This window comes from Symphalangus syndactylus, chromosome 6 (genome assembly GCF_028878055.3).
Source record: "Symphalangus syndactylus isolate Jambi chromosome 6, NHGRI_mSymSyn1-v2.1_pri, whole genome shotgun sequence".
NCBI classification, from domain to species: domain Eukaryota; kingdom Metazoa; phylum Chordata; class Mammalia; order Primates; family Hylobatidae; genus Symphalangus; species Symphalangus syndactylus.
In genome coordinates, this window is record NC_072428.2 from 112,613,508 (window position 1) to 112,640,651 (window position 27,144).

The 27,144-nt window shown below is 42.3% G+C and overlaps 1 protein-coding gene across 20 annotated transcripts in view; it reads right to left on the reverse strand.

The window, feature by feature from the left end:
- Positions 1-27,144, reverse strand: part of CADPS2 (calcium dependent secretion activator 2) — a 565,017-nt gene that overhangs the window by 351,309 nt on the left and 186,564 nt on the right. The gene's annotated exons all lie outside the window — the stretch shown is intronic.

Here is a 27,144-nt window from a genome sequence, read left to right on the forward strand (position 1 = left end):
AAAACCTAATTACAATTAGGTGTAGATGCTAACACCACTTGCTTTCAGCAATCCAGCCAGAGTTTCTACAAATATTTCAGCCAAATGTTCCACAATGATTTAAAATGTTTTATAATACATGGTAACTAATGTCATAATGTTGGCCCTAAATCTCTCTAAAATGTTAAAATGTTTAGGAGACACAGTATACAGTAAAAAACACCTGTGGCTGGGCGTGGTGGCTCACGCTTGTAATCCCAGCACTTTGGGAGGCCGAGGTGGGCGGATCACGAGGTCAGGAGATCGAGACCACGGTGAAACCCCGTCTCTACTAAAAATACAAAAAATTAGCCGGGCGTGGTGGCGGGCGCCTGTAGTCCCAGCTACTCAGAGAGGCTGAGGCAGGAGAATGGTGTGAACCCGGGAGGCGGAGCTTGCAGTGAGCCGAGATTGCGCCACTGCACTCCAGCCTGGGTGACAGAGCGAGACTCCGTCTCAAAAAAAAAAAAAAACAAAAAAACACCTGTAAGATGGTTTACTTTGACCTGTATGTCTCCCACCTCTACAACGAAATCATTTAGAGTGATGTCCTTATGAATGTGATTCGTGCGCTTATACACAGACACCAGAACTCTCTCATGCCTTCCACCACATGTGTTCAGAGTGAAAGGACAGCTGTCTGTGAATCAGGAACCAGGTCCTCACAGACACCAAATGGGCTAACACCCTGATTTTGGACTTCCCAAGCCTCCAGAACTGTAAGAAATACATGACCATTATTTATAAGCAAAAAAAAAAAAAAAAAAAAAAAAGATAAGGAAAACAACTGGAGATATGAACCCAACATCTATACCCGTGTCTGAGAGTTCTAGCTGGTTTTTCAGCAGGGAAAGAATCATCTATCATTTGAGTGTGGACTTGAAGACCAATAGTAGTGTAAGTCTAGTATTCAAGTCAATATTCATCATATGTAATTTTTACTCAAAATTGCCCAACAGCTGGGGGCTAGAATATACCGGTCCCCATCCCTGATTTTACCACCTCCGCAACTTCTCACACACTTATCATAACTAGAAAGAACGGAGGTTTGAAAAGCAACACCTCTAAGGGACTTTTAATTGTCCATTACTACTGGAAAAAATAAAATAAAATAAAAACAACAATAGAGACAACCACAGAGTAAGATGTTCATGAGACAGGTAACAAGGGTTGGGTAAAAATAAGTACAGTAAGAAGGTCATATTTGGGAAGAGACACCAGATTTGGCCTTAAATCTCTGTATTCTGCTAAGTTATGTATCTAAGTATCAGTTAAGATTCATTAAACATCTATTATGCTGTCAATATTCCTAAGAATCCTCTATAAGCCATATAAGACTGCTTTTATTATTGCTTTATTCTTTCTATAATGTCAAAAGACTCTCCCAGAAAAGCCTGCAGGACAATTTAATAGAACCTCCATAAATTATACACTGTTATTGAGCTTACAGAACAAAAATTCATGTTAACTTTTTTTTTCTTTTTTTTTTGAAACAGGGTCTCATTCTGTGGCGGAGGCTGGAGCCCAGTGACACAATCACAGCTCACTGCAGCCTTGACATCCCAGGCTCAAGCAATCCTCCCACCTCAGTCTCCCAGGTAGCTGGGACCTGCAAACACACACCATCATGCCTGGGCTAGTTTTTGTATTTTTTTTTTTTGTAGATACGGGGTCTCACTTATGTGGCTCAGGCTGATCTCAAACTCCTAGGCTCAAGCAATCCTCCTGCCTTGGCCTCCCAAAGTGCTAGGATTACAGGCATGAACCACCACACCTGGCCTCAAGTTTTACCCTAAGAACTGACTCATTATAGTGAAGTACTCCCAAGTTATGATCATACTACTTGCACCACACTTCCATGCCTGTCTGCATGTGGGCAAGCAGCACACCTGCTTGATACAGTCAAAGTGGACTCATTTGAACAACTGGCTGGCATGCTCAACCACCTGACCCCAAGCCTCTTCCCACCACTTTAGTTCTCCCTCTTAAGGTCACTCAAACAAACTGTTTTTCTTGTTTCCTATCTTTGCTCAATGGCAAGAAGATTCCTGGAGCTCAAATATTTTGGTTGACAGACTTACATACTGAACCACTGGTAGTAAATTCTGCACTGGCAAATAAGATGCTCCTCAAACTACAATGAGGTTACGTCCTAATAAGCCTGTCATAAGTTAAAAATATCATGTCAAAAATTCATTTAATACACCTAACTTACCTGAAACATGCTCAAAACACATTAGCCTACAGTTGGGCAAAATCATCTAATGCAAAGCTTACTTTATGATAAAGTGTTGAACATCTCATGTAATTTGTCAAATATTATACTGAGTATGAAAAGCAGAATGGCTATATAGGCAGTCAAAATGTGGTTTCTGCTGAGTTTTATCACTTTTGTACCATTGTAAAGTTGAAAAATCATAAGCAGAACTGTCATGAGTCAGGGATCCTCTGTGTGTGTAACACATTCCCAAAATTCTTCCTCTCTCTTTACCAGGTCTGGCTCAATTACTTACTACTGGAAAGTCCCCCTGTCTTATTTTTTTTTATGTTTTTAAGGCAACACCAATTAATTCTTAAGTGACAGGTATATGAATAGTGCTTTAAATATTTCTATATCAAAGACAATGAAATTGAGACGTTTAACAATATGTTTTGTCTAAGAATGACAAGAACTACTTCAGAACTCAGATGTGTCTCCACCTCCCTTCTCAAATTCATCTAATCACTCTCATTGAGCAGTGACATTTAAGATAAATAAATTGTATATTTATAACCTGCATAAGTATTTATATGCAGTTTAGAATTATATTCACAAATATTAAAAGTATTTATATATATGATCTTATATATTACATTATATACACACGATTTTGATCTATTTGTATCCTAATTTCTGTGATAGTTGTATCTTAAGGTGGAACTCAGGGAAGCTCAGTAGTTAAAGGGATGGACTCTGCCAGCTGTCCATCTGTTGCCTTTCAGCTCCATTTCCACCTTTCCATTGCCCTGCCTGTGTCAGCTAACACAATTTTTTTTTTTTTTTTTTGAGATGGTGTCTTGCTCTGTCACCCAGGCTGGAGTACAATGGCACATGTCAATTCACTGCAAACTCCGCCTCCCAGGTTCAGGTGATTCTCCTGCCTCAGCCTCCTAACTGGGACTACTGGCGCATGCCACCATAGCCAGCTACTTTTTGTATTTTTAGTAGAGACAGTGTTTCACCATGTTGGTCAGGCTGGTCTCAAACTCCTGACCTCATGATCTGCCCGCCTCAGCCTCCCAAAGTGCTGGGATTACAGGCGTGAGCCACGGCGCCCAGCCAGCTAACAAAATTTTAAGCAACATCAGTAGAGGCTGCCGGAGGACGTACACTGGAAGAAAAAGGGCCCTTCTTCCTGGTTCTTTTCTTACCTGAAGGCGTGTGGCAGCAACCCGTGGGCAGCTTTTCTCCAGACCCCTGAGAATGGTCTCCCAATGTACCATCCCCACTGGCAGATTCCCAGTGAGTTCTGCAGTGTGGCACCCCACTGTGGACAGCTTCCCCCTAGAACCCCAGAAGGCCAATCCCCTGCAAGTCTCCCTGCAACACTTCAGTGAACTACTCTGCCATGCAGTAAGACACACCTTCTCCAGTGAGGTCTGGATCCCAGCCTTGTGGGAGGGGGTGCCTCTTTGGGTACTCTACTCCCTATTTCTGCTACTCCTATATTCTTTAGAGTTTTCTTTACCCACAGTAACCAATTTGTTATTGTTTATATTAAGCGTTCCCTGTTCAATTATTGTGTGTTTTCTGTCTTCATAGTGCACTCTGATACAAAAATACTGAAGAGCTGCAATACTGTCCCTATAGGAAAATATTTGAAGTCAAAACAACCAACTGCGAGAAATTTAGTAATGTGTGTATAGTTTGACCAGCAAGATATAAAGTGAAGTATGAATATCTTAGGAGGGACATCAGAACACCCCTCAATTGCTTAATTTCTAATACGTTAAGTTGGCAGGCATTTTATATTTTCCAAGTTCTTCTGCTTAACAGAGTCAGAGCTAGATTCCACCAAGTAACCAAACCACATTTTTGAAACAAGGACATCAAGAAACTTATCATTTTTGAATTCATTTCCCTACAAAACCATACCTGAAGCCATACTCAATCCAATTAGACGTAATGTAATCAACATTTAGTAAGTGTTAACATTATTTCAGGGATTCTGCTAAGTGTTCGGAGCACAATGAGAAATGAGCCAAAGACCTTGCCCTCAAACAGTCACAGCACCTGAGAGAGACAGGATACACATGAAAATATAATAGGGTGATGGCAGCAATGGAAACCCACACAGAGGGAGAAACAGCAAAAGAAAAGAAGTTATTAACTCTGTTGAGGGGCCAGAGTAGAAGAGGAGAGGAGCACAGGGCAGAGACAACGGAGCCATGTTTTGAACAACCCATGAGTTGTGTGAGAGGGAAAGAGAGAAAAAAAGTATACTTCAAGAAAAAGAAAATAAAAGAACAACGACAATAAAGCACAGAAGAATAACACAGCAAGGCCTTTTGAGGGAAATGCAAGGACTTTCATACTAGCAGGGACATTCGCTATAAGAGTGGGGGTCATGTGGGGGAAGGGAGGACTCTGGGCTCTATCTAGTGATGCAGAGGCCAAGGGTAGCTGGGTAGCCAAGGTGCTAAAATGGTGAGAAGCATGCGTTAGGTAACTGGTGGCAGCACCAAGGGTAGACAACAAGTGACCAGAGCAGGCACTGGGACATCAGTTATCACACGAACACAACAGACCTGGTGGAAAACAATAAGGGCTAGGACTAGACTAGAGAGAAAGGTGGAGTTAAGGAGGATTTGGGAAATAGAATGAACGTGTCTTGGCAAATTACAAAATGTGGAAATATAAGACAGGGAAAATTGGAAAATTCCATTTTTTTTACTGGGGTGTCTAGATTCCAGTAACCAAAAATAAAGAATACAGGTGGAAGCCCATGTGTGTGCATCTGTACATGGTGGTGAATGTTGGGAGAGTCATGGAAAACCAGTTTAGTTTTGGTACAGGTCAGCTTTGGAGACAAAGTATGGTCAAAAAAAAACAAAAACCCAAAAGAGTCAAGACAAAATCTTCTGAAATGCCTACATTTTAAAATTTGGCAAAAGAACTGGATCCACGGCAGGTTGGTGGTGTCAGAGTAGAAGAAAAATATATGGATTTACTAGCAGTCAAGAGGGGAGATGGTTTTAGGATAAGAAAGCCAGAGACAGTCTCAGTTAAGATAAGAGAGAGAGAGACAGTCCCACAGGCCTTTTAAAAACCTCCCTTTGTCCATCTCACCATGAGAGAGAGACAGAGAGAGAGAAACAGAATTATCAAGTGCCATTAGATAAATCAGGTCAAATGAAGAGAGATTTGCTGGTTTTTATCATCACCAGGTCACTTTTGACAGACAAGATTTACTGGAGTGGTGAAGAGCAGAAGCTCTCGTCTCCTGAGAGGAAGCCCTGTCTTCCCCCCGCCACCTTACTCATTTACCTTACTCTTCATCTTGCTCTGTTTTTTGTTTCTGCATATAACATCATCTGACATGCATTTATTGTCCGTCCGCCCACCAAAATAGAAGGTAAGCACCTCAGCAGCAACTTTGTTTTGTTTGCTAATGAATCCAGTACCTAACACAGAGCCTGTCCTGTAGAGGGAGCTTAATAAAAATTTGTTGGCCAGGCGCAGTAGCTCACACCTGTAATCCCAGCTCTTTGGGAGGCCAAGGTAAGCAGATGGCTTGAGCTCACAAGTTCAAAACCAGCCTGGGCAACATGGTGAAACCCTGCTCTACCAAAAATACAAAAAATTAGCCGGGTGTAATGGCACAAGCCTGTGGTCCTAGCTACACAGTAGATTGAGGTGGGAAGATCGCTCAATCCCAAAAGCTGGAGGTTGTAGTGAGCCACGATCACACCACTCCAAACTGGGTGACAGAGTGAGATCCAGTCTAAAGAGAAAAAAAAAAAAAAAAAAAAAAATATATATATATATATACATATATATATATGTATATATATATATACATATATATATATATATATATATGTATATATATATATCTGTTGAGAAAAAGTAATTACTACCCCCACACACTGAAATCTCCAGAGACAAACAGGAGGATTATACAGGCATCTAGCTCACAGGTATCCTATGATACTGATGACTGTGGGAAAAGAACCAGGGGATGGATAAATATCCAGTAACTGGAAGTCTAGGAAGTGATGTATTGAAAGGCATGAGCTCCAGAAGGAAATGGGCTTTCACACAAGGGAGGAAGAATAACGATCTGAAAGCAGGAATGAAGACCCATTCTCTTGGCCCTACGTGTAGAGGACAATGAAAGGCCCACAATCATAAGGTGGCCACATTTCCCCTCTGTCCTCAGCCTGCTGATTAGGTGTGGGGCCTTCCACATCACACATACTCTGAAGGCCATCACGAAGCCTGATCCATCAACGTTTAATCTCACCTAAGCTCCATATTTAGATCTCCAATATTATCTCACATCTCTCCTTAGGTGTCCCACTGGCACTCTAAATAAGTCTCAGAGTTCATGACTTTTCCAATATTTGTTCTGCCTCCTGCTTGCCTATCTCAGTGAGTGACAGATCCCAGTTTCCATTCTCGAGAGGCCTGGAAATCATTCCTGACTCCTCACATCCTCCATGTTATATTCCCCAACATACAACTTGTCCCTGAACCCTGCTGATTCTATTCCCTCAATTCCTCTCAAGCCCTTCTTCACCTCTCCATCTCCCACAACGGTTCTCCCTCCCTCTTCCTGGGGCTCAAGGGATGAGAGCAAACAGCCTTGCAACTGGTCTGTCTGCCTCAGAGGTTTTTCTAGCAGCTACCCTATTCCTACTACCATTTTTTCCAAACTTATTGTCAATTGGCATATATATATATATTTTAAACACTGATCATTTAAATCCTTCTCCAGCTTAAAATTTTTCACTGGTCTTCCACCAAAATCGTCACCATGGCCTCTGAGGTCCCACTTCAAAAACGTCTCAAACAAGGCTGGGCACAGTGGCTCATGCCTGTATCCTGGCACTTTGGGAGGCTGAAGTGGGAGGATCACTTGAGCTCAGGAGTTAGAGACCAGCCTGAGCAAAACCCTGTCTCTACAATAAAATTTAAAAATTAGCCAGGCGTGGTGGCACATGCCTGTAGTCCCAGCCACTTGGGAGGCTGAGGCAGGTCTATCACTTAAGCCCAGTTCTTTTTTCTTTTTTTTGAGATGGAGTCTCACTCTGTCACCCAGGCTGGAGTCCAGTGGTACCATCTCAGCTCACTGCAACCTCTGCCTCCCGGGCTGAAGCGATTCTCTCGCCTCAGCCTCTGGAGTAGCTGGGACTACAGGCACATGCCACCATGCCCGGATAATATTTTTTTGTATTTTTAGTAGAGACAAGGTTTCACCATGTTGATCAGGCTGGTCTTGAACTCCTGACCTCAAGTGATCCACCTGCCTCAGCCTCCCAAAGTGCTGGGATTGCAGGTGTGAGCCATGGTGCCCAGCCATGAGCCCATGAGTTCTAAGCTGCAGTGAGCTATGATCTCGCTATTACACTCCAGCAGTGAAACCTTGTTTCAAAAAAAAAAAAAGTCCCAAATTTCCTCTCTGGCTTCATCACAAGTTATTCTTCCTTGCTGGATCTCTGTGCTCCAATCCCACAGGCCTTTTAAAAACCTCCCATTTTCTACCTCACCATCCCCTAATTATGTTAGTCACCATTCAGATCTCCACTCAATTGATCCCTACTCAGGAATTTCTTCCCCAGTTACCCAGGCTTGGCCAGATCCTGTATCATATGCTGTTACAGGACCTTTTCTTTTTTCTTTAAAATACTGATCACGCTGTTACTGTAATATTTAAGTAAAACATTTAATTCCCATCTCTATTCCTCACTGGACAGTAAGTTCCATGAAGTCAAAGACTGTTTCATTCACTATTCTATCTGTAGCACCTAGCACTATGCCAGGTACATAGTTAGCAAGCACCCAGAAAATATCCACTGGATGAGTGAATGAGTGGTTCAGATGGTTTAACCAATGATTTAATCCCCCCATCCATGCACACGTATAATTTAAATAATTAATGAATCAGGAAGAGGGAACAACACTGCAGAGGAAGAAATCACAATGAACTATGTCACAGAGGAAGGGCTGGACTGTGATGGCTCATGCCTGAAATCCTAGCACATTGATTTTATATCCTGAGACTTTGCTGAAGTTGCTAATCAGCTTAAGGAGATTTTGGGCTGAGACAATGGGGTTTTCTAGATATACAATCATGTCATCTGCAAACACGGACAATTTGACTTCCCCTTTTCCTAATTGAATACCCTTTATTTCCTTCTCCTGCCTGATTGCTCTGGCCAGAACTTCCAGCACTATGTTGAATAGGAGTGGTGAGAGAGGGCATCCCTGTCTTGTGCCAGTTTTCAAAGGGAATGCTTCCAGTTTTTGCCCATTCAGTATGATATTGGCTGTGGGTTTGTCATAGATAGCTCTTTTTATTTTGAGATACGTCCCATCAATACCTAATTTATTGAGAGTTTTTAGCATGAAGGGTTGTTGAATTTTGTCAAAGGCCTTTTCTGCATCTATTGAGATAATCATGTGGTTGTTGTCTTTGGTTCTATTTATATGCTGGATTACATTTATTGATTTGCATATGTTGAACCAGCCTTGCATCCCAGGGATGAAGCCCACTTGATCATGGTGGATAAGCTTTTTGATGTGCTGCTGGATTTGGTTTGCCAGTATTTTATTGAGGATTTTTACATCAATGTTCATCAAGGATATTGGTCTGAAATTCTCTTTTTTGGTTATGTCTCTGCCAGGCTTTGGTATCAGGACAATGCTGGCTTCATAAAATGTGTTAGGGAGGATTCCCTCTTTTTCTATCAATTGGAATAGTTTCAGAAGGAATGGTACCAGTTCCTCCTTGTACCTCTGGTAGAATTCGGCTGTGAATCCATCAGGCCTGGACTCTTTTTGGTTGGTAAGCTATTGATTATTGCCACAATTTCAGAACTTGTTATTGGTCTATTCAGAGATTCAACTTCTTCCTGGTTTAGTCTTGGGAGGGTGTATTTGTCGAGGAATTTATCCATTTCTTCTAGATTTTCTAGTTTATTTGCATAGAGGTGTTTGTAGTATTCTCTGATGGTAGATTGTATTTCTGTGGGATCGGTGGCGATATCCCCTTTTTCATTTTTTATTGCATCTATTTGATTCTTCTCTCTTTTCTTCTTTATTAGTCTTGCTAGCGGTCTATCAATTTTGTTGATCTTTTCAAAAAACCAGCTCCTGGATTCATTAATTTTTTGAAGGGTTTTTTGTCTCTATTTTCTTCAGTTCTGCTCTGATTTTAGTTATTTCTAGCCTTCTGCTAGCTTTTGAATGTGTTTGCTCTTGCTTTTCTAGTTCTTTTAATTGTGATGTTAGGGTGTCAATTTTGGATCTTATTCTCTTTTAAAGGTTAAGTGGTTTAAGCTGAGGAGATAACTGGCTCGAGGTCACACAGCTACTGGGAGAATAGAGATTGAATACTGGGCCTTTGGACTCTAAAAACACTACTCCTTTACTCCCTTTCCCTCCCATTCCTCCATCCCAGCCTGGGTGCACGTTTGGCAGCCAGATGTCCTGCTGGTTGCTGGCCAACACCTGTGGAATTATTGACCAGTGACTTTCTTGTGAAAATGCCACTGGGCACACAACTTATCACTGTGGTGGTTACGAACCTCACATCAGAAAACTATGACATACTATTGTGTCTGGAATTGGTGGGTTCTTGGTCTCCCTTACTTCAATAATGAAGCCACAGACCCTCACGGTGAGTGTTACACGGTGAGTTCTTAAAGATGATGTGTCCAGAGTTTGTTATTTCAGATGTTCAGATGTGTCTGGAGTTTCTTCTTTCTGGTGGATTCGTGGTCTCGCTGACTTCAGGAGTGAAGCTGCAGACCTACAGCTCTTAAAAGTGACGCATCTGGAATTGTTCGTTCCTTCCAGTTGGTTCGTGGTGTTGCTGGCTTCAGGAGTGAAGCTGCAGACCTTCACAGTGACTGTTAACAGCTCTTAAAGGTAGCATGGACCCAAAGAGTGAGCAGCAGCAACACTTATTGTGAAGAGTGAAGGAACAAAGCTCCCACAGCCTGCAAGGGGACCGGAGCAGCTTGCCACTGCTGGCTGGGGCAGCCTGCTTTTATTCCTTTATCTGGCCCCACCCACATCCTGTTGATTGGTCCATTTTACAGAGAGCTGATTGGTCTGTTTTGACACAGTGCTGATTGGTGTGTTTACAATCCCTGAGCTAGACACAGAGTGTTGATGGGTGCATTTACAATCCTCTAGCTAGACATAAAAGTTCTCCAAGTCCCCACTAGATTAGCTAGATACAGGGTGCTGATTGGTGTATCCACAAACCCTGAGCTAGATACAGAGTGCTGACTGGTGCATTGACAATTCTTTAGCTAGACACAAAAGTTCTTCAAGTCCCCACCAGATTAGCTAGACACGGAATGCTGATTGCTGCATTTACAAACCTTGAGCTAGACACAAAGTGCTGATTGGTGCATTTACAATCCTCCAGCTAGACACAAAAGTTCTCCAAGTCACCATCAGATTAGCTAGATAAAGAGTGCTGATTGGTGCATCCACGAACCCTGAGCTAGACACAGAGTGCTGACTGGTGCATATACAATCCTCCAGCTAGACATAAAAGTTCTCCAAGTCCCCACCCGACTCAGGAGCCCAGCTGGCTTCCCTAGTGGATCCTCCGCCAAGGCTGCGGGCTGCCCACCAGTCCCCTGCTGTGTGCCCGCACTCCTCAAACCTTCAGCTGTCAATGGGACTGGGAACCGTGGAGCAGGGGGAGGCACCCCGAGGAAGGCTCAGGCTGCGCAGGAGCCCACGGGGGTGGGTGGGGGCTCGGGCATGGAGGGCTGCAGGTCCCGAGCCCTGCCCCGCGGGGAGGCGGCTGAGGCCCAGCGAGAATTCAAGCCTGGTGCGGGTGGGCTGGCAGTGCTGGGAGATCTGGTGCACCCTCTGCAACTGCTGGCCCAGGTGCTAAGCCCCTTACGGCCTGGGGCCGGCGGTGCCAGCCTGCTGCTCCAAGGGCAGGGCCTGTGGAGCCCATGCCCACCCAGAACTCGCCACTGTGCGCAGCCCCGGTCCCCACCCACGCCTCTCCCTCCACACCTCCCTGCAAGCAGAGGGAGCCAGCTCCGGCCTCAGCCAGCCCAGAGAGGGGCTCCCACAGTGCAGTGGCAGGCTGAAGGCCTCCTTGAGCATGGCCAGAGTGGACACTGAGGCCGAGGAGGCCCTGAGAGCGAGCCAGGGCTGGTAGCACATTGTCACCTCTTACTATGTATGTCACATTTGTCCACATTTCAGTAAATTTTAACTTACATACGGCCTTCCATCTGAGCACCACCAACTGCCACTCTTCCCATTAATCTACCCAGCTTATATACCAAAGAAGTCATTGAAAATAAAGTCATGGTGAACTGATAACAAAGTGAAATGTGATTACTATAACAAGAAACTATATCTGCCAAAAGTAAGTCTGCTCAGCTGTCCAAACAAGGCTTCAAACATACTTTTCCACAGAAGCCCTTATTGTTCACACATTGCTGTTGATTTGAACCATGCATTACTTCTTTGATTTAAAAGGATTTTATTATGACGAGAAAAACATTATCTGCTTGCCAAATCATTGTGGCTATGAGATGGTTCCAGGAAGGCTGCCAGCATGTGTTCAGCAAAACGCTGAGAAAAGTACAAGAGTCCCACTTATAAGACATGCCTTTTTCTCCTTAATAACACCAAATAAAATAATGTCTCATAATTTCCATAACCTATGCTGTCCTTGGAGAAACAGCGATATAGTTTTTAAAACTATTTTTCGGATGTTATCAATTTATGAAGCTTTGTAACTGTGGTGAAGTTTAGTCTCACTAGAAATCGAATAATTTGTGGTTTTCCAGTATGTAAATACCAGCATTTTTTTTTACATGGAAACATTTTACTTCCTGATTCATACATATTGTAATCCAAACTTAAAAGAGATACACTTTAAAAAGGAAAATCTGAACCTCACATGTGCTGAAACTCTAAGACATGAACTGTTTTATTGGATGGAAACACACTAAGGCAGCATTTGTCCATCTGTGGGACCTGTCTGTGAGTCACACAAAATGGAGTCCTCTGTGGTGACAGCAGACACAGAAACGCAAAGGAGCCCAGTGCTCCATTCTGAAGACACACTTTGGCTATCCAAGAAGACACACTTTGGCTCCCTGTTAACTCCCTAGATGTGCAGAAAGAACAATGGTCACGTACCAGAAAAGACCAGTGTGCCTCCTCTGATTTCAAGTGAAAACTCTAAAGTGACGTTCTCTCCTTTCATTTCAAGTTACTTTTTGGAAAGGTCATCCACCAAGGTGAGTTAAATGATAATGTGTACTAAATTTTTAAAAACTTATCCAGTCTATCATTGATGGGTATTCGGGTTGGTTCCAAGTCTTTGCTATTATAAATAGTGCTGCAATAAACATACGTGTGCACGTGTCTGAATAAAGAAAATGTGGCATATATACACCATGGAATACCATGCAGCCACAAAAAAAGAATGAGTTCATGTCCTCTGCAGGGATGTGGATGAAGCTGGAAGCCATCATTCCCAGCAAACCAACACAGGACCAGAAAACCAAACACCATAAGTTCTCACTCATAAGTGGGAACTAAACAACGAGAACACATGCACGCAGGGAGGGCAGGGAGGGGAACAACATACACCAGGGCCTGTTGGGGGGTCAGAGGGTAAAGGGAGGGAGAACATTAGGACAAACACCCAATGCATGCAGGGCTTAACATTTAGACGATGGGTCGATAGGTACAGCAAACCAACATGGCACATGCACACCCATGCAACAAACCTGCACGTTCTGTACATGCATCCCAGAACCCAAAGTAAAAAAAACAAAAAAGAAAAAAAGAAAAGGAATTATAACCTCTTGAACCTCAAAAAATAAATAAATAAATAAAGACCTAGTTGTGCATCTTTTGCCAAAGGAAACAAACTTAAGGGAGTGGGGAGGGGAGCAGTAAACCCTGGGAAAAGCCACCATGATCCAAAACTTGATGGACTGTCTAAATTATTAAAATATTCTTTAAAAAATGAATAGGTTCCTGTCTAATTACTCTTTTTACGAGAAACACCTACAATACATTAGAGTAGACAATAAAATAACTAAGGGGGAGTATCTCAATTACTTGTTAGGGTCCGTCAGAAAATTTTATTAATGGCACCTTAAATTTAAACACTACAGAGAAACTGCCAGAAGAATGAAGACTTAGCAGAAAATACGTGTCTTTTGTTACAAGTAATGAGAAAACAAAAGCCAAATGTTTGTCTTTAAAGTTGGTTTGCTTACCCTTCAACTTTGACATTCATTTGAAAAATGAGGACATTTTATATACCAGGCTGTATCTCGACTGCTCACTACATTGTAATACAATAAGCTTATGTTCAAGCAGCAGTTGGAGAAGGATGCTGTTAGCCCCTTAAATATCCACTTCACACAGCATGACAACAGAGAGATCCTGCTTCCCATGATGACTGATCAGCTCAAGTACCATCTGGAGAGACAGGAGGACCTGGAGGCCTGCTGTCAGCTGCTCAGCCACATCCTGGAGGTGCTGTACAGGAAGGACATGGGGCCAACTCAGAGGCACATCCAGATTATCACGGAGAAACTTCTCCAGACTGTGAACCAAACCATCATTTCCATGGGACAAGATTCCGAACTCACTGTAAGTGCTTGGTGACAGTATTCTTTTTTCCAGGTCACTTTGTATGCCCAAAGCCAGTCAATGGATTCTTTGTTGGCACTGTTTTGTGCCAGGCTCTTTATCCATCCAAGTCTCCCTCAACCTACCTTCCAGCCTTCTCTTCCATTTCTTTCAAGAACATATTTTCTGTTCCAGTAAAAGGACACACTTGTGTAGCCCTCCACACTCTGCGTACATTCCAACCCCCATAGCTTATCCATTTGTTCAATAAATGTTTACCAAGACAAACCAAAATGCCAGGCAATGTGATCAGGTGTCATAAGCAAGGGTTTGCTTCCTTCCTAGAGTTTACAGTGGGGCAAACAAATAGTTATACAAACTGATATGCCTGTGGCTTGATAAATACTAGTGAGAATTTCCGGTGCCATAAGTTCATAACAAAGTTTGAATCTAGCTGAGGAGGTCATGGTGGCTTCCCTGAGGAGGTGAGTAGAGATCTGAAGACAAAGAATTTGCAAAACAAAAGGAGCCAAGGGGCCAGGAGACAGTGGGTGGAGGGAACACAGCCTATCTAAGGGGGCCTTAAGTCAGCTCCCTGGGCTGCTGTGAAGGGCCCGAGAGTACGGTGGAATGGGAGGAGCCTGAGGAGGATGGGTGGGCTTTGTCAGGCCTGGAAAGCGCTCTGGTTTTTATCACAGGAGCATGGAATGCCATCAATATCTAAGGCAGAGAGTCACATGATAAAAACTATATTTTGAAAATAGCTAAAATTTATTTTAGGGACTTCATGTATATTAACCCTCACAACTGCATAAAGAAGGTGCTAGTATTTATCTTAAAGGTAAACAACAACAACAACAAAAACCCAAAAAGCATACAGAAGTAAAGAGACATGGCCAAGATCACACAGCTAGAGTGTGGAAGAGTCAAGATTTAAGCCCAGTCTCACTCTAGAGCTCCCTTCTTCACCACCATGCAATCAAGTTCAGCAATTTATCAATGTGTGGCTCATTCGACTGAGCTGGAAGGGCCAACAGGTAAATGGATTGGTAAGGATTAGGCAGGAGAATGCTCCTGTTCACCTCTTTGCCAAGCATTCCACAGCTTGACGGTATTTCTCTATTCTAAGCCATCTTAATATTTTCCCATGCTCTGTGTAGGTATAAAACACTGCTGTCCTGTCTTATACCACAGCATTGTATCTCTCTCTTGTTAAGACTGCAAACTGCACCTTTGAAATCTCTGTAGTGTCTAGTATCATTAGATACTCAAATTTTAAAGGAAATCATTAGGTCCTTGTATTAACAGACTTTGGAAAGTTATTGAATCCAAAGGCTGGTGTGTTGACCAGTGTGGGATGAAGTTTTCATGAATTCAAAGTGAAAAAAGAAAATACAAGGACTTCAAAGTGCATTTTAATAAAGCTAACTTTATTTAATATTCTAATAGTTGAAACTGTAGTCACTTTCTGTAATACAATGTTATTCATAGTAAATGTGTGGTTTTGTTGCTGTATTTATCCAATGGATTCTTCCCACACAGCTGCACAGACAAAACCAACTCACTGAGACTGTGCTATAACAATAGAGAAGGAATTTTATTAATGCAAGGCTGGCCACACAGAAGATGGAGTTATTACTCAAATTAATCTCTCAAAGGCTTGGAGTTTAGGTTTTTTGTAAGGATAATTTGGTGGGCAAGGGTTTAGGGAACGGGGAATGTTGACTGCTTAGAGGTGAAATCACAGGGGTGTGGGAAACGGTCCTCCTGCACTTAGCCTCTGAGTAGGGGCCACAGGATGAGTTGCACCACTATTGTGGGTCTGGGTGGATTTAGTTGGTGGTCAAAAATGCAAAATGTGAAAGATACCTCAAAAGGCCAATCTTAGGTTCTACATAGTGATGTTATCTATAGGAGCAATTGGGGGAAGTCACAAATCTTGTGACCGCTGGCCATAGGACTACTGAACAGTAAGGGATTACAGAAACTAGGCCTACATTTTAGCAGAATGTTGCGGGAAGTCAGGGACCCCGAACGGAGGGACCAACTGAAATCATGGCAGAAGAACATAAATTGTGAAGACTTCATGGACATTTATCACTTCCCCAATCAATACTTATAATTTCCTATGCCTGTCTTTACTTTACTCTCTTAATCCCGTCATCTTCATAAGCTAAGGATATATGTCACCCAGGACCCTGTAATGATTGTGTTAACTGCACAAATTGTTCATAAAGCATGTGTTTGAACAATGTGAAATATGGGCACCTTAAGAACAGGGTAACAGTGATTTTCAGGGAACAAGGGAGATAACCTTAAAGTCTGGCTGCCTGTGGGCCAGGCAGGACAGAGTCATATTTCTCTTATTACTGAAAACGGGTAAGATAAATATTGCTGAATTCTTTCCCCAGTAAGGAATATTAATAATTAACAGCCCTGAGAAAAGAATGCATTCCCGGCGAGGGGGCCTCTAAAATGGCCACCCTGGAAGTGTCTGCCTTATGCAGATGTAGATAGGGATGAAACATGCCCTAGACTCCTGCAGCACCCCCAGGCTTGCTAGGATTAGGAAATTCCAGCCTGGTGAATTCTAGTCAGACCGGTTCTCTGCTCTTGAATCCTGTTAAGATGTTTATCAATGACAATGTGTGCACAGCAGGACAAGGAAGTTCATCAGTGATTCTAGTTTCGCCCTGACCTTGTGATCTCGCCCTGACCTTCTGCCTTGTGATCTTTTGTTGCCCTTAAAGCATGTGATCTCTGTGACCCACACCCTATTCGTACGCTCCCTCCCCTTTGAAAATTGCTGATAAAAACTTGCTGGTTTTACGGCTCAGGGGGCATCATGGAACCTGCCGACATATGATGTCTCCCCTGGACACCCAGCTTTAAAATTTCTCTCTTTTGTACTCTTTCCCTTTATTTCTCAGACCGGCTGACACTTACGGAAAATAGAAAAGGACCCACGTTGAAATATCAGGGGCTGAATTTCCCCCAATAGCAGAACTCAGACCCCTCTCACAATCCTAATCTTGTGGCCTTTCATCAGTTTTACAAAGATGGTTTCTAGTCCCTGAGAAAGGAGGGGTTTAGTTTTAGAGAGGGACTATTATCATCTTTGCTTCCAAGTTAAACTATAAACGAAATCCTTCCCATGGTTAGCTTAGCCTATATACAGGAATGAACAAAGACAGCCAGCCTATGAGGCTAGAAGCAAGACAGAGTCAGCTATGTTAGATTTCTCTGTCATAATCTTTGCAAAGGCAGTTTTATTGCTGTTGTAATGGTTAATTACCTTTCTTGGCACACAAAAAAAGTGCAATATCTGACCTCTGTTTTTATTTACTGATCCATGAATTCCAAAGATTTGAAAAACACTGGTTTAACCAATCCCATTCCTTTACCTATCAAATGTGAAGAATCACAACCTAAAACTGATAGCAAATAATCTGTTTTATCTAAAAAATAAATTTTGGTAAGAAAATCCTCTAGACCCTTACCTATAAACTAGGAGACACTTGCTTTCAAAAGATCCTTCCAACTATTCTAAATCCCTTATGATTAATCTAAACCCCTCATATGAAACCTAAAGCCCTTAGACCAGGCCAGGCATGGTGGTTCATACCTGCAATCCCAGCACTTTGGGAGACCAAGGTGGGTGGATCACCTGAGGTCAGGAGTTCGAGACCAGCCTGGCCAACATGGCAAAAGCCCATCTCTATTAAAAATACAAAAATTAGCCAGGTGTGGTGGTGCACGCCTGTAATCCCAGCTACTCAGGAAGCTGAGGCACGAGAATCACTTGAGTCCGAGAGGTGGAGGTTGCAGTGGGCCAGGATTATGCCACTGCACTCCAGCCTGGGCAACAGAATGAGACCGTCTCAAAAAAATAAATAAATAAATAAATAAATCTAATAAAAATAAAAATAAAAATAAAACCCTTAGACCAAATATAAAGCCTTGAACTGTCTATGCCTTCTTACATCCTGTTGTAAGAACTGAGACGAGTCTAGACCCGAATGAACACAAATGGGATTTGAAAAGTATATAAGCTTTTTTTTTTTGGAAAAAAATACATACACATGATATTACCATGATCTTATCAATATTATGAAGTTGTTCTAAAACTTTTTTCTTCTAATATCAGCTAATAGCAGATCTTTGAGTCTTTCCTCCTAGGTATTTTCCAACTAAATGCTTAAATTTCCCTAAGCCAATAGCAAATACTCCTTAACCTTGTACTTATGAGACTGAAAGTGAAGATTTACCAAGCCACTTGTATAAACACAAAGATCACTGCACCCTACCTGGGCTTCCAATCTGTTTGACACTGTGCAACAAAGACTGAGACCCTAAAGTGGAAGAAAAATCTTGTTGTTCATCATGGAAAAGGGAGCGATGGAATGGCAAATATGAATTTCTAGAGAAAAGCTTCTACAGGTAGCCACAAAGTCAAAGAAGATACCAGCTTTCCATACCATATTTTCAGCCTAAGCCATCTCTTCTGCCTTCATTCAATGTGTTTTGTGGTGGGACAGAAAAGTCTGAATGTTTCTTGGGCTATCTTCTTCCATCTATTCTATAAAGAAAATGCTTTTCTCGTTTTGCTCTCACTGTAATAATACAGAAAATAAATCTTAAAAATTTAGTATATTACTTTTGAAGCCTCATAATATATCTAATGTTGAATAAATCCTTAATATATGTTTACTATCTGAAAAAAAAAAAAATGTGTTCCCCTGCTGTCTTACAGCTTTACAGTATTCCAACTTCATTTACAGAATTCAATTCACCTCATCCTTACTTCTGTGCTACTCTCCACTCATCAGCTGGGAAATAATGTAACAAAACTGAGAGGGCATCAGGAGACCCGAGAGTTCAAGGTGTGACACGAGCTAAGAGACTCTGAACCATTCTGGGTCAGTTTCTTCATCAGTGGAATATAGGTAATCTAGAGATGGGATAATTCCCTTGACCTTGATCCCCTTCTTGGGTGGGAACTCAGTGGACTGTTTCACTCAGCCTGTCACTGGCCACTCCTCACGAGACAGAATGTGCAAGGAAGCAATTGTAGGGACTGGAACAAACGATCACTGGAACAGCCAGTTGCTACTCTCTTGCGGGAGCAGGCTCTGTGTGGGCCCTGGAGCAGCTCCCAGCCCCTGCCCTCTTGGTTCTTGTCTGGCGTCCAGGAAGTATCAAGTCACATGAACAGATTGAAGGGTAGTGTATGTGGATGATTTTATTTGGTGATGGAAATGGCTCTTGGCGGGATGAGAGTTGGAAAGGGGATGGTGCAGAAGAAGGTGATCTTTCCCTGAAGCCACGCCGTCTGAAGTTAGCCACATCTATCTGTAGTTTCTGATGCTCAGTTGCTGCTTCTCAGCTTACTCCTCAGCCACTTGTATCCCTGATGCTCAGCAGCTTGTGTGTTGCTCTGCCCCCGAAGTCTTTTTAAGGGCACAAGATAGAGGTATGGCAGGCCAAAAAGGCAACATTTGGGTGGGAAAACCAAGAAAAATGGGGTCAGTTGTTTTCTCTTACAGCCACCATTCCAGGCTTAAGGGTGGGGGTTTAGCTGGGAACCCAGCGGTTCTGTATCATTTTTAAAAATATTTTTTATTTAGTAACAATTTTATATATTATGGGGTACAATGTGATGTTTTGATATGTGCTAACAATGTGGAATAATTTTCTCAACTTTTTTTTAGTACTACATGAGATAATATAGTGAAATAAATTTTAAAATCACTGCTACTTAAAATGTTATCTGTGGACCAGTGACAGTACCCAGACTGTTACCTGTCCCTCAGCAAGAACAGAAGGCAGTCCTCTAACAAGGTTGCTTTGATATAATGTTAATGAAGAAAAAAAAAAAAAAACACAGATTCCCAGCTGGGGCTACTGTCTATGTGGAGTTTGCATGTTCTCCCCAAGTCTGCATGGATTTCCTCCAGGTATTCTGGTTTCCTCCCACATCCCAAAGACATGTATATGAGGTTCACTGTGTCTACATTGTCCTGGTGTGAGTTAGTGTGGGGGTGTTTGTGAGTGTGCCCTGCAATGGGATGGCATCCTGTACAAGGTGCTTGCCTTGTACCCTGAGTTGCTGGGTTCTGACCACCTGTGATCCTTAACTAAAATAAGTGGATAATTGTCTTGTTTTTATTTATCTTTATTAAATGTATATAGAGCTCACATTTATTTCCATGCTAAATATTAGAAGTGTTTTGGTTTCTGTTTAGAAGTTTGGTGATATTTTTGTGACCAGAAATAGGCTGTAGGAACTTAACTCTTATTTATATCCATCAGCCTATGGTTAAATTGATTTCATTATATGTCATTTCACTTAAAAATGACAGTTTCTGAGAATCTATCAACTATGTTAAGTGAGGACTGTGAGGACTTACTGTACAGGGAGCGTAGTTTTTTAGAAACTTCTGAATTGATATGACATTGGCATAGCATCCAAAAGCATGATTTTCCCCCAATATTTTATTATAAAAATGTTTAAACATATAGAAAAGTTGAAAGAAGTTTGTAGTAAGCATATATGTATATATACATATATATACACCTACTAGATTCTACAATTAACAGTTTATTCGTTCTTTCACATATCGACTCAATCCTTCATCAATTCAAATTATTCTGTTATGCATTTTAGAATAAGTCAAACACATGATTTTATATTTTATAAAATATTCCACAATGGATGAGAAATCAATAAATACCAGTCCTTTGCTGCTGATAAAATACCTCAAAAAAAACTTTTCATTTGAGAAGATGGGTGATATGCCAATGTTAACAAGGAAGCTGGGAGGAAAAAGATTTCTAAAAGCCAAACCATTACATGTTCCATAATACTACCAAGACACCAGAGAATGAGTTGCTACCCTCTCAAATATCTTAAGGATAGCAAGTTATTTACTCTTGATAATCCAAGGGCCTGCTGCAGAGAAATGAAGTTCCAAGTAAAAATGGAAAAAAAAAAAGTCTGGAAAGTAAATCAATTTTAAAAACAAACATTCTGTTAAGTTAAAGCAAAATGAACCCAAAACTTAACTAAATTTCCCTGGCATACAGTGGCTCTCCATAAATATTTGTTGAATGGATTTTATAGTTTATACCTTGTAGTTGTTTATTTTTTTAACAGATGGCAACTACATGTGGAATAGCAATGTTATTGCTTTTTAATCCCAGAATCTGATTCTTGGGATTGTGAGTGACCCAAAGGTATAAATCCAATCACGCTTCTAAAGCTTGAATTCCCTCACCATCACCACCACTAAAGTGACATCCAAACAATATCAAACTCCTTTAAGGAAGAGAAACTAGGCTCTCTGAAGGCAATAACCTATCTACAGGCAGGACCAACATCTGGAAAGTTGTTTCCAGGTGTCAATGCTCTCCCTGTAGCTGTCATTTTCTTACTGCATGCTAATCCCTGCAAAAACAAAGAAAATCAAATTCTTCCCAAGCCCATTCTTCAAGCATTTGATGACAGCTAACACTGTCTTCTGTCTTGCAGGTTAAACGTTCCTGACATTTCTCAGATGACAAGACCCACTTACTATCCTACTGGCTCTCCTCAACACAAGTTTCACTTTTTCTGCACAGGTTCTAGATTAAGGCCTTCATTCATTCTTTTCAGCTCTTTGTTCAGCTCTTTATCTTCTTGGTGATGTCTCTTCTATTTAAAGCTGCATCTCTGTCTTTTGTAGCTCCCTATTCTGTTTTCTATTTTTCTATTTTTCTCCACAGCACTATAACTACGTAGCACATGACATTTATTGTATTTTCTTCCCACTAGCAAGTAAGCTTCATGATGGCAGGCATTTTATATGTTCACCACTGTATCTCCAGGGCAATCAATATTTGTTGAATGAATCAATGAACCTGCCATATGGTAAGATCTTACAATCAAGGAGGAAGACAGTAATTCATTCTAGTTAGAGAAGCAATGCTATTAAAGCAGAGGAAGATGCCACAAACTTTTGGAGGGCCTACATACACTCCCAATGCCTTACCTTGAACTTATTTTCACCTACATTATTATGGAAGCTAAACTAAGTATCCCACCAGTATGTGTGAAGCTGGTTTTATGGACCTGAACCTAGAAATTTACATGACTCCCTTCTGAATTTCACCTGTGGTCCACTTTTTTAGTATATTGATATCAGACCTTTAGTGAATATAATGGAATTAACTATTCTCTTCCAGTGTGGACTGCCCAAAACTGTTCATACTTTTCAGTTTTTTTCTATCCTTTTATTTATAAATTACGAATTATCTAAAATCTATTAGTTTTCTCACAACTCCCTTGACAGTTGTGACAGTGGTAGTGGATAGAGAAACCAGTACTGGGAGAGGAAAGGATTTCTATGCACAATCATGCAGAAGTCAGAACCCCATTGTACATGTGAAATATGCCTAAATGTATCTTGTATTAATGTAGTAATATCAACTACTGGGATTTTCAATTATACTGTTATACTATTTTTATTACAACTGTGATGCATCATTGCTGAAAATGAACTATCTGATCTAAATGAGGTTCTTAAATCGAGTATACATTAGAATCAGCTGGAGAACTTGGTGAACCAGATTGCTGCCCCCTCCTCAAGTTTCTATAAACTCTGCAGTGAGCCTAAGAATTTGCATTTCTAACAAGTTCCCAGGGGATGTTGATGCTGCTCTAAGATGCTTTCCCCTGGGAACAGAAAGTGAATGCAGGTGGTCTGATGTAAAAGGCACATGTTCTTTTTGAAAGGTAACTGTGCTCTGCACTGCTCTCCACCTCAACAGAGTCTCATTCTGCCAGGCTGGAGTGCAGTGGCACAATCTCGGCTCACTGCACCCTCCGCCTCCCAGGCTCAAGCAATTCTCATGCTTCAGCCTCCCCAGTAGCTGGGATTACAGGAATGTGTCACCATGCCCAGCTAACTTTTGTATTTTTAGTAGAGACGGGGTTTTACCATGTTGGCCAGGCTGGTCTCAAACTCCTGGCCTCGGGTCATCTGTCCGCCTCAGCTTCCCAAAGTGCTGGGATTACAGGGGTGAGCCACCACACCTGTTCTAACTATGCTTTTTAAGCTTAAATTCTTAAAAAGGATTGATATCAATTGTTAGGATAATTACACAATTTTTTACCCCTTTTGAACTTCAGCAGAAAGGCAGCCTACATCAAAACCCTTCAGACTAAATACTTTTTACACGAGAGCTACCAGCTCCAATATCAGTACTTCCTAAATGGAAACACCCATTCCTACAGCTCAATATTTCTTTTTACTCAAATCAGATATACCCTGGCCACACCTTCACCCTCACATAACTCCTTTTTCTTCCCTAATTGTGTTGAGATCACAGAAGGTATCATTCAACCACCCTCCAGCTAGCACTCCCAATGCCTTTAGCTGGGATTTTTCTTCCACTCTGCATTTAAGCCCTTAAAGCTGGACTCATCCTAATGCTTTGTCCTTTACTTAAAAACGTGTTTCAAGCTAACTGCAGGATAGTGGTTAAGACCATGAGCTGTGGGACCAGAACAAGTTCAAATATAGGTTCTGTGTCACATACCAGCTATTTAACTTCGGGCAAGTTACTCAGTCTCTCTGGGTCTCCATTTCTTCATCTCAAGAATGAGGATACCACAATGCCTATCTCATAACATTACTGTTAAGGATTAAATGAGAGTCTACCTATTAAGAGAATGTAGCAACACTTTGTGTATTATAGCTATGATTATTACCACTCCTCCCTCTATTCCTATCACACTCGCCAGCTTTACTCAGCCTGCTAAGCATTCTTGGGTGACAAAAATGTCTTATAACACAGTACATAGGGATACTACAAATTCAGGGAGCCCAAAATAGTAACACTGAAATTTACATAATAGTAAAATCACCACTAATATAAATGTCATTGGTGGTTAAATTATTTTGTTAACAAATCACAAGTTAGTACTTACATGTATCAAGCCTTTTGTTAATTTTTTACATTTATCTCATTTAATTAGTCTAAGTATAGACCTATATTTCCAGCTATGCCATGAACGTCACCCAGAAGTTCTATACATATTCAAAATCTGTACTCTTCTACTTCAAACTTGCTTCACCTCATTGTCATTTTCCATCTCACTGAATGGCATTATTATAACATAGTGGCCAAAGCCAGAAAGCAGGGAGTCATCCTTAACTCTTCACTCTTCCTCTACTCCCCCTGACCCATACCCACCTCTTCTGTATCTGTGGTGTGTTGGTAAATTGGAGATGAACTGAAGATAAAGGTTATGGATGTAGAGAGGTTTTAAAATCACTGTTACCCTAGTCATGGAAAAATGAAGCAGAAAATTCACAGCACCAAGTGAAATCAAAGAACGTATTATCTTGTAGGTGACCCACCCAATTCACTTGCCACTGCCTTCATTTATATTTTCACTTTATCACTCCTGGATCATTACAACAGCCTTCTAAGTTCCATGTGTTAGGTTCAGGGTCAGGTTCCAGCCCATGCTGAGGTCTGGAGGGAGTGGGTGGATGAGTGGCAAATAGCCGAAAGAAAACTCAGGGAGACTTAGGTAGGTGAAATATGGCTTTATTCAGAAGCTCTCTCATCAGCACCTCTCTTAGAGTGTCCACTCTGTCTCAGCTGTTTGAGCTGGCAGCTCCCACACACAGCTGTGCTGCTGGCTCTCCCTTGCCTTCAGGGTCAGCAGCTTAATTTTCTCCCTCTGGGCACAAGAGTGCCTATGTAGTGTCAGCAGGGCAATGATACCTTTTACAAACAATAGTGGCTTAGAGCCAAATGATGAGCCTTCCCATTTTATGGCTACATGGTTGTGGTAACAGGTGGAGTTACACGCTTGCGCTCTAAACTCACGGAGTCACTCAGCCTGTCCTTGACAAAAGCACAGCCATGTTCCTTACACTCCAACCCCTAGGCCAAGGGAGACATAGGCCTTGGATACACAGGTTATATACATAAGCTTTGGTACATAGGCTCGATATATATACACACAGGCTTTATACATAAGTTTTGGGTACATAGTTTTGATATACAGTCTTGGCACACAAGCCTTACATTCCACCCCCTAGGCTGAGGGAGTCCTATTAGTGAGGACCAGTGCACATAGGGCTGCACCTTGGACCTATAGGACACAGCAACAATATAAGCAGCAACAACTTACTACTAATATTCCTGCTATGCTACCCATGATTATTAGAGCCCAGTGTAGGCCAGAGCCCAGAGATGCCCACCATCTCTGCCAGGGGTCATCAGCAAGGTGCTCAATCACCTTAACCTCCTGGGACACTCCTTGTAAAGCTGCCATTATGTTCTGGTGGTTGTCAGGGATGAATTTTCAACATTGTGTCCCTACAAGGGCACAAGCGCCACCTTGGGCAGCTGTGGCTATGTCTAAGGCCATCCGGTTTTGTAACACCACCTTCCTGATCTGATTAACCTTATCAGTTAACAAAAGGAGGGCAACTCAGATGTAATTCAGGGCCCGAGCTGTGTGCTCTGCAAGGGCTGTAACTTGCATTTCTGCAGTAATGACACCTGCTCCAGGAATAGTTATTGCTAAGGGACAGAACCACCAGGGGGCCCACTGCACTCACAAAAACTGGAAACGCAGTACCCTCTAGTCATGGAGGTGACCAGGCAATGTGGAAAGCACAGTGGCAGGCACATAAGGCCACGCTCAGGTACAGTCCAATTGGCTGGCAGATATGGCCATCCTGTGCCCTCACAGACCCATCAACTCCCAGGGGGTACAAAGTCCATTGGGGTCCAGCCTTGGTAAGGCCGCTTATTCCACAACACCCTTGGTGTAGTGATCATGTTATGTTTGCACAAACCTCAGCAGGCAACCATCCCACAGTGACTTTACCCCAGTGCTGCTCTATACATGGTGGTATCCGCAATGGGGGCACCATGTGTTCCCCCATTAGACAGCTCCATCCATCCACACTAGAGTCAGCCAGGGCAGGCTTGCCATGGGTTTTGTGATGCCTCCTATTCAAAGCTTGATGTGTTGCATCCCACCCACTGTCCATGAGGCCCTAAGTTTCTAGCCGTGTGCAGTTCTGCACAGAAGCCGGATGCACATGCCAGGGAAAGCCATCCACAGCTGTTACTGGAAGGACAGTACTGATCCAACAGTTAAAGATATTGGTCACCTCAGTAAGGTGTGGACCCAGTCCACAATGCTATCGGAGCATGCCAACTTACTGCTGAAACAACAAAGCAAGCACGGATACTAACCAGGGTAAATCAATCACGTCCCTTAGGCAAAATTCAAGTCAACTTTTCGTCCCTGGATAACAATGCTGCTGCCAAGGGCTTCTGCCCTGGGTGATGATGATACACCTCATCAGCTTTCTATGGTTCCCTTGGGTCCTGCACCCATGCCAAAGTTACAGGGAAGTTTATGATAGGCCACATAGACAGTACATATGTTCCCGGAGGAGGGTTCCTTCCCTGGCCGTTCCCCTACGAACGGCTAATTGTGGAGGTCACACATTAAATACCCAAGGAGTAACATGTAAGTTATACTGCAGACCCTTCCCCACAGGGGGACACAATCGCCAACCATCTGCAATGGGGGGCTTAGAGGGTCCATGGCTGACACCAGGTTTTGTCTCCCTACTTTTAGGGGTATTGGGACAGGTAATCACAGATTATCTCTCATCCCCGTAACTGGTTGGAGAAGATCATCCTCCCTCTCATAGATCTGGCCACATGGCCTGGTCCTATGTGGGTTGGTGACTAGCTAATTCTGTAACGTTCACATAATTAACCACAAGGTTAATCCTCAATAAACTGCCCAGCTACAGCTGCAAATTACTGTAGGTGTCACCTTCTTGGTGATCACCATCCACATTGCTCTGAGTTCAGCTCATTAGCTACTTTGCCCACACTTGGTATCAAACCATATAGTGTCAGTAGAATGGCCGGACTGTAACAACATTCCAGGCAGCACAAGCATCTCGACTAGACCTATCTGTGTACCATGCCCCATTAGGAATGGCAGGATGCCCTTCCTTATAGTGAAGGTGCAGAGTCTAGGTGTACCTCCGGCCCCATGGCCTTATCTTGCATTAGGACTACAGGTCTCAAGACTTCTTGTAACTCTGCTGCTAAGGGACTTGTACCCAGCATACTCCACTGCTCTAAGCAGGTGCTTCACTTCACTAAAGTGGATGTCTGCACCGTCCCTATCCGGGGAGTCATTACCCATGAACACACCCATCCCGCTATCAGGTAAGTCGTCCGTA